Source organism: Anolis carolinensis, chromosome 2 (assembly GCF_035594765.1).
Source record: "Anolis carolinensis isolate JA03-04 chromosome 2, rAnoCar3.1.pri, whole genome shotgun sequence".
NCBI lineage: Eukaryota > Metazoa > Chordata > Lepidosauria > Squamata > Dactyloidae > Anolis > Anolis carolinensis.
The window spans coordinates 277855833-277864704 of NC_085842.1; the positions used below are offsets into that span (position 1 = coordinate 277855833).

At 36.1% G+C, this 8872-nt stretch overlaps 1 protein-coding gene across 12 annotated transcripts in view; it reads left to right on the forward strand.

The window, feature by feature from the left end:
- Nucleotides 1–8872, forward strand: part of arb2a (ARB2 cotranscriptional regulator A) — a 284933-nt gene that overhangs the window by 214918 nt on the left and 61143 nt on the right. The gene's annotated exons all lie outside the window — the stretch shown is intronic.

Below are 8872 nucleotides of genomic sequence, written 5' to 3' on the forward strand. Positions count from 1 at the left end.
AGAGATTTGGAATAAGTATAAAATGCCCATTCAGCCTTATGTGTCATTGAATCATGTCTAAGTTGACTCTTAAGTTTAGGTTCTGGGTGTTTATTCCATTACCATATACTTACAGTTCAAGGTTTATTCCCATATGATCTATTCAGCAGAATTCATTGTTTCAGATAATTGTTGGTCAGCAAATAACTGTGAGCAAATACAAAATACAGATTGTTGGTCTAAATAGCACATTAGAACAATGATATCTTACTATTTGAAGTAAAAAAAATAAAAAGTTAAACAAAAGTGAACAAACCCAATCCCTAATGTTTATAACCTTTCAGAAGGTTAGACTTTGTAAACTCCTACAAATTTTGACAGTGGGGATGCTTTAGAAAATATGTGGTGATAGAATTGCCTGATTGAAGGTTTCTTAAGTGCTGCTGTCCAAAATCACCAGCCATGCTTGAAAGTAGTAATTCTTGATAGAACTTAACACTCTCAATTGACTTGTAGCTGCAAATGTCAGAGCCATCTGCTTTTGTATGAGAAAGCTTCTCTTTCTGAACTACCCTTAGTTACTTTTAATTATCTCATATTCAATATTTGCAATGCAATGCAATGCAGTCATGACTGGGAAAATTATAAATCATTCTAAGTTATTCAGTATTGTTAGTTTATTTTTCCCCCTACTGGGAAGTCTAAAAATTGCAAATGCACATTAATGCTTATTTATTCCTAATGCACTACAAGGAATGTTATAAAATGCTATCTCAATCCTATTTATTATTAAAAGTGCCATACTTCTTTCTGATCCAGTTGTGAGATTCTCAGAAGTCTGTATTCTTCAGATTAAAAGAGTTTGAGAATCCTAAAACAGAGCTCTGTTATATATCTTTGGAAGTGTCTTTATTTTATTTTATTTGAAGAGAAAAATAGACTAATGCCTTTCGAAAGAATTTACATTTATGAAGCCTGTTACAGTGTACTAAGCTGAAGGTCCTTGCAGCTATATCTTATTATAAACCTGAGCCTTAACTGATCAAGTTTGACCTTCAAGCTACCTGAAACCTCTGGAAGACTGAGGAGTTATCTCTGATGGTCTGCCTTCAGAGACTCATAAACCCAGAACTAGGTATTCTGACCAATACAGTAGATTTTCCTGCAGCTTTAGCCAACAGACCTACTGAGACACCAGTTTTGTGCTTACAATAAGGGGATGACTCAGTTTGCTGAAATGATTCCTCCCAAATGTCCTCAGTCAAATCATAGAACTGTCTTGGCTCCTTCCAGAGCTCAAGGCAATGAAATTATTGGGTCAGTAACCTGGCCCTGATGTGACTGGATTGAATCACATTTTGGGATAAAATTGCTTGTATCCTTGCAGACATGGACTTCTTAATTTTTCAAAATCAGAGATCAATAGAGCTAACATATTGTCTAGTCATGATACCGGTACTACATGAGAATGAGGTGCAATGGGTAGGGGGATAGAACCAGTTTTCTCTCTGAAATAGCAATTCTGATATTTTCCTGTGCTCAGGCATGTGTGCTAGCTTCAGCCCTACTTAGAGAAAGCTGTACTTCTCCAGATGTTTGAAAGCTCTTGTAATTCTTCAACATCTAGATGGCTACCACTGTCAACCTCTGAATTCTAATCAGATTAAATTTCTGTAGTACATTCTGTGTAGAATTCCTTTCCAAGATAACTAAAAAATTTCAATTGTACAGTAGGCAGTTAAAAGTTACAAAGCTATTGATTATTAAATGACATCAAATCAATTTATACTTATGGCAACCCTATGGATGACAGACCTCCAAGTCACCCTGTCATTAACAGCCCTGCTAAAATCTTGCAAACTCATGGTTTTCTCTCAGGCATTATTGATATTAATCAGTCAGACCTTGCATTATTTCCTTTGATTGCTTTTGCTAGATCTCTCTTCACTATTAATGCCAACCCATTTCTTCTCAGATTTTCATCTCCTGAGTAAAATACAATGTAATGATCTCATTCAAAACATCCCATTGCTTTCCGCTTTAGTATGCTTAGCCCAAGTATTGCTATGTCTATATGTTCCAATCCTTGATTTACTGTGTCTATGTCTATCCTACCCTGTTCTTACAATATGAGTTGTGCAACTTCAGACTCCTTTCACCTCTGAGCACATCAGCAGTTGAACAGGCTTTCGGATTGAGTTCACAGTTACCCCTGCTCTTCCCCAGTAGCTCATAGAGTTGTTTCTGACCTGGGAGTTTCATCTTCTGGCTCTCCCTTTTTTCATTTTGGATTGCCTCATCTTCAGTGTAAAATACTTTCAAAATGGGTTTATTGTGCCTCCTTTTGTGCAATACTAACAAATGTTAGCTATGGTGCCACTGCTGTTACTGAGACATCCTCCATCAGTGTCATCCCTCACTCCTGCTATTGCCCAGTAGCTGTTTAGCACATTCAGCCTGGCTCCTCAGCAAAAGCCTGTCTGGGGAATGTATAAGCAGCAGTGTTGCCATCAGCATGGCTTCACAGTAGCTTGCAATCCAACCACAGCAGAAAGGTAGTGCCAAGGTGAGTGTAGGAAGTTGTGCCCAAAACCTAGCACCCTAGTTCTTTATCAGTTTCACTTATTAGAAATAGATTTCCAGGTTTCAATTCAAAGTGCTGATTTTGTCTTTTAAAGACAGACATGGTATGGGGCCAGATTGCTCCCATTTTAGCTGGCCCATGCTTTAAGCTCAGCACAGAATGCTCATTGACCCAGCTTTAAGGTCAGACTGCAGTGTCTTGCCCTGTCTTAAAAGCCGTTTCTCTTGTTGCAGAGATCAGCTAGCTGGAGCCAGGGATACATAAGCAATGGTCTAGTTAAGCTAAGTCAGTTACCAGAAGGTCAGAAATGTCACTGGTTACAAAGCCGAAGACTTCTCGCCACACTTAGCATCTGAGCTGTTATCAGATGAGGCCTCCTTAAAACTCCTTCCAAGGATTCCTTGATTGTAGCTGAACATTGTATTTGAAGGGCAAGATTGAGTTGGGCTTTATTTTTTATTTATTTTTGGTCACTGCTCCCTTTGGCTGAACTTTGTCCTGTTCTGACCCATTTCTTTTGCATAGTTGAAGAAGGGCCTTAGTGACTATTTAGTTTGACTAGATGGCTTCTGTATCTCTTCCCTTCTGTGCTTGCAGGGTGGGGCTTATTCCTGTCTGAAGAGGAATCCTTCAGGTGGCGTTTGACAGCCAGGTATAAGGGACAGGTCCTCTTCAGTAGAAGTCTCTCCCTTATGGCAACTCTCTCTTGAAGATAGTGTGGTTGACCCCGCACACAGAGCTATAGTATGAAAGAAAGGCTTTGGGAGGCCATTGAGCTTTTAACATAATGTGTTCTGTTTTATTGATAGGAAAATGGGGAGAAGCCTTCAGATCAACAATATTAATATATTAATAGCTTTTGTACCATAGTCTTAGATGTTTGATTTTTCAGTTTTACCACATTGGCTTTATAGTTTTCCCTTGCTGTGAATTGTCCTTGATGATGTTTGTCTGAAAAATTGTCTTACACCTCTGTCTCATTCACATTTCCCCCAGAAGTTACTGATTAGTTCTTTATGGTTAGGAATTCTGTGTCAATTAAAGATTAGTTCTGCATTGGTTATTACATCAAAACGTTTAATGTAATGTTGAGCCAATCTGTCAGATTATGTTATTGAAACTCAAGAGTGATGCATTTCTGTACCCCAAAGTTTATCTCTTGTATAAGGTGAAATAAAACTCTCAAATGTTATGAATTGGAACAACAATTGGTTAAAGGGTTCTATAAACTAAATTTATTATAAAATGAAAAAATGTTAGAAAAATCCTATTACTCAACAGTATAAAGATAATCTTTCCTTATTTTTAGTAGAAAAACAAATACAAAAATATATCATTAATTACCTAAAATTAATTAACTAAAAGCAGAACAAAAGGAATGTTCACTTTTTAAAACCTAATAATATGTTGGACAAATTATTGTGGCATTCTCGATTATATTATTATTGTACAAAAACAACTATTTTCCAATCCTGGAGAAACTATAATAATATTAGCATCATCAACAACAACAACACATTTCATAGAATCATAGAATTGTAGAGTTGGAAGAGACCTCACGGGCCATCCAGTCCAACCCCCTGCAAGAAGTAGGAAAATCTCATTCAAAGCACCCCCGACAGATGGCTATTTGAGACAATGAAGACTATAATAATGCAGCTCTAACAAAACCAGCATTTACACATATACTTCATTTTTCATCACAGTCACAGACCAGTCTCAAGTTCTAAAATAAAAAGGTACAAATTACAGGTCCAAAAGAATTCCAAGGTAAGGGCAAGCAGTAACAGAAACATAACTATCTTCAAATAGAATATGCTAGCAACTGCTAATATTTAATAAGAAGATTTAACCAGTTGATTCCTAGGATAAGATACTAAAACACAAAATTGTCAACATAAAAATAATTAAATTTTGGAATCTGAAAGAAAATGGCTAGAATAAAAAGTATCTAATGTACCTGGAAAATCTGCTAAAATCAGAGGTATATATAAATAGTAGGTGCCTTTTTAATGGGCAATAAATAAGTACATGTAGAAAAATGGTGTCCCTTATATAAAATGGCAAGATCCTGGTTTGCGTTTTGGAACATTGTAAAGCCATGGATGATTGAATCTGCTGAAGCAGAATTTGTGGATATGAAGAGGAAATTGTTTATGTCCTTCTGATTAGCCTCACATAGATAAAAATATAATTCTCCCCCTAAAGAGTCAATTTGTTTGAGCAAGAGTAATTGTTTTTATTTTTCAAGAAAGTTAATTTGAATTTACACTTAACAAGGACTAACGGGGCAACTATATGGTAATTCTGAAATAGTCCAAAACCCTTCCAAGACTGTACCATTATCAGGATACAGGTGTAGCATGTTACATTTAAATTATTTCTCACATGAGAAACTCTTTGCCTGTGGATAAAGAAAGTGTCAGGTAAAAAGGCCCGGATGAGTCTTATTCCAGAGATGCTAATTGTCTAAGTGTGGAAGATTTTTACATAGCTTTCTATTGCAACAAGTCACCTTCAACTTACGTTCTGAAGCAGCTCTGTCTAAAATACTTCTTCTGTTAGAAATGCATTGAAGTCATCTAGGTCTGAACACATTTAAAATCCATCTTTAAATCAATATGTAAAACTAAAAGTTCAAAAGCGCATTCATCTTTATTAGTCTTATTCTTTTAATTAGTATTACAAAGATTACAGGGAATGAAACATAAAAGTATGTTTAAATTTGATTAATGTATATCATTAGGAAATGTTTAAGTCTTTTTAGTGTTCTGAATTTGTAAATATTGTCTAATTTTTGTAATAAAATATCAATTTATTCAGCATCAATAATTTGTGTATCTTGGCCTCTAAAACTTGTTACTGTAATTTGACCCAGGGCTACAGTCTTAGTACAATTTATCAACAGTTAATTCAAACACAATATATTAATCATAAACTTGGAAACTGCACATTATATTATATTTAATCTTGATAACTATTGTTATTCATAAATTTAAAGATTCAACTCAGTGCAAAATTCTTAGTTTTTTATGTGATATGTATATTAAACTCATTTCAAACAAAGAATTTGCAGAGCAGTAGATGCTAAAAACCACTCATAAATCATAGATTGGAACCAGCAGCCCAAAGCTACAAAAAAGTTCCCATGCCTGACATTTTTGCTTTATGTTTTTCCAAAGAAAATACATCTAATCAAAATTACAACATTCTTGAAAATACATGCATTTAGTTGGGAGGGGCAATCAACAATTCCTTTTTGGTAACAGCTTGAGCATAATATAAAGTCCAGTAGTTAAGATCTTAGAAAAGAGAATGTAAAAGAACAAAAGAAACAAGGCCACACAAAATATTTCTTGTAAATTTTGGCGCTGGTTTTTAGGAAATCTTGAAAGGAAGCATAGATAATATTCAAGGTGGATTTGTAAGATAGCAGACTAAAATATGTACAGATACATATTTACTACTATGCTCTTTTTGTGGCAGACAAATAAGGGATGTGGTATACTTTAAACAGCAAAATAGTCAATTTTTAAAAAAAAATCTATAATTTTAATCAAAACTTTGTTTCAGTCATTGAAATACTGTTATTGCTGCTTACAAACATTAAAGTCAATCAAAACATCAGTAGCTTGTGAAATCAATATTTTTAATATGTTTGCATTGCAGTGCTGCAGATTTTGGGCTAATAGATCGCACCCATATTGATTTCCATGGGAAATGTTAGTCTGATACTGAAATAATTAAAAAAGCACCAGGGATTATTGGTTGGGAAATTTGAAGGAGATAGAAGTATAAAAATTGGTTATTGACCAAATCGCTTGGGGTGAATGAACCTTGGGCATATGCAATAAACTTGTAGCACAGAGTCATTAATGAATACTACCTTAGTCCCTTAAACGTAAAAGAAGTCAATAACCCATTATAACAATGCATATTGTGGTAAAATACCATATGGGGTATATTAGTATAAAATTAACACACATCAACTCAGTAGTGGTAAATATGAATCTGTTCATTATCTGACTTAATTTTTCAAATAAGGGGACCAATTTTAACATATGAACGGACTTACGGATAAACTGTGTTATGTTAAAGGTGCTTCTAGTTCATATGCTTAGAGGTGGTTATGCATTTTCTTCAGAAAAAGCAGCCAGATGTATGATTTGATTAGGATTGTAATGGAGGGAGGGAGGAGTTTGTCTGTCCCGTGCACAGCTTTCTTGGGTGTAAGGGAACTGCTGAGTAGCCTGGCTATAGAAAATAGGTGAAGTTTGGGAACCACATAGGGATTGCCTGAAGGCAGCTGGTTGAACAGAAATAGAAAAGTGACATATATCAGTTTCTCTTCACCCTGCGCTGTAATACCAAAGCTACATCTTAGCTGGAGATGGTCCTGCTTCATTCTTTTTTCCACATGTCCCTGGTTTTTAGAAACACATAATGTGATGTAATCATTCTGACATTTTCACCCTTTTCCCTGCTGCTTCAGCGACTGCCACATACAGAGGTGAGGAAGTACTAAATGGTCCCCTCCAACAGCTTCATAATACCAGAAAACATGGGCCACTAGCAGCCATACCTCTCCTCATTACATATAAGCTTCTTAGCCCTAACTTAATGTCACTTGTGTAGAGAGAAGGAAAACAATAACCTCCCAGACAAATACATTAGTCCCCCCACTATTTTGGAGCCTCCTTTAGGTTACTTGAGACAAAAAAATACATGTCACTGTGTTTCATATTGTAAATGAGAATAAAATTAAAGCAAGCTTATTTAAAGCAAGCGTGTTTTCCCGAGAGCATTGTTGTGCTTTCTCTGGGAGCATTGTTGTGAATTGCAGCTACTAGATTTGTTTTCAGAATAACAACAACAACAACAATAATAGTAACAACAACAATAATAGTTTTATTTCTTGCCCGCCTTTCCTCACTCACTCTAGTAGTTGCAAAAAAGCTTGCCCTCTATCCCAATGCATTTGCCCTTTCAGCTGCCTATCTCAGTATTTCTTCTTCAAATATCCTACTGAGTAGTTCGTTTGTGTATTATCCTGCATTTTTCCCAGTGCATGATCCAGTGGGATCTTCTTTTGGGAAAGGTTGCACTGAATGACAGTTGATCCATGCAGGACTTTGCCTTGGGCTTTGCTGTATATTCTTCTACCAGCAGCTGCAGGGTGGCTTTTCTGCTCAAGACACCAGCTGTCACTTATGACAATATTTATTAAAATGCATAGCTTTCTCTTTTTTCCTCAACTACTCTGCCATTAGGTTTCTGGAAAGAAGGCTAGCAGTATTTACTGGGCACCTGTTCAAACCTTTCATGATAGAAAACAAATCTTTACCCCTCCTACAATGATGTCTCATGGCAAACTTAGAAATCCAACGCAGAGAGCTATATTTAGCTTGAGGGAACAGTCTGGAGCAATTCTAATATGACAAATATCAACGATATGCTCAGTTTAAAAACATGCCATAGATGTGTGAGATATATATTTCAAGTGGCTAAAAGGTAAAGTGATCACCAATCCCAGCACACAAACTCTATAATGGCAAAGTATACAATTTCTCAATTTTCTCATGCAAGAGCCAATACCTACAAATCATTTTTGTTTAAAAATGGGGCATGTTGTTGTTTGAGTGAGTGCTTCTTGGACTATCTGTTGTAAAAGACAGGCAATTTGTTTGAATGTGCTGATGGCCATTATTGTATTTGCGCTCGTTTGCGGTTTCTATCCTGGAAACTCTCCAAGGTAAAAACAGCGAACTCTGAGAATTGGGCAGGGATTAAAGCTTTGGATTTAGCTTGGTTTATTATTTATATTTCTTCTAATTATTTGATTTTGAGTACTACAAATGGGAGAGTGGTTTAAAAGGACTGAATGTCAGTGTTGACAGGCTGGCTTAAGGAGAAACCTCTTCACTATGTTGAATCAGCATTGTCCTTGTTCTCTTCCAAGCAGTGGTCCCAATGGTGTCAGAGTTTTCACATAGAGTTGGCACCAAAGCATTTTTCTTTGACTCTGCTACCAATAGAACAGAAACACATTTGCTCTTCACAAGTACCTTGAAGAGCAAATGTGCTAGTGATATTGCTCGGGAACCTCCACTTTTTCCTTGCTGTGTCGAATAAGCCTGTCATGTCTGATTCGGATTGTTCCATTATTACAGTGGAAATTTCTCAACATAGGAGAGAACTGAGTAATCATCTTCTATTGCATATCAGATTCAGTAGTGTTGACTGCATCTTTGTACTTTGGCTCCACACACACCACATCAGCACTGGCTGATGCATAGCTTTCTGTTTTAG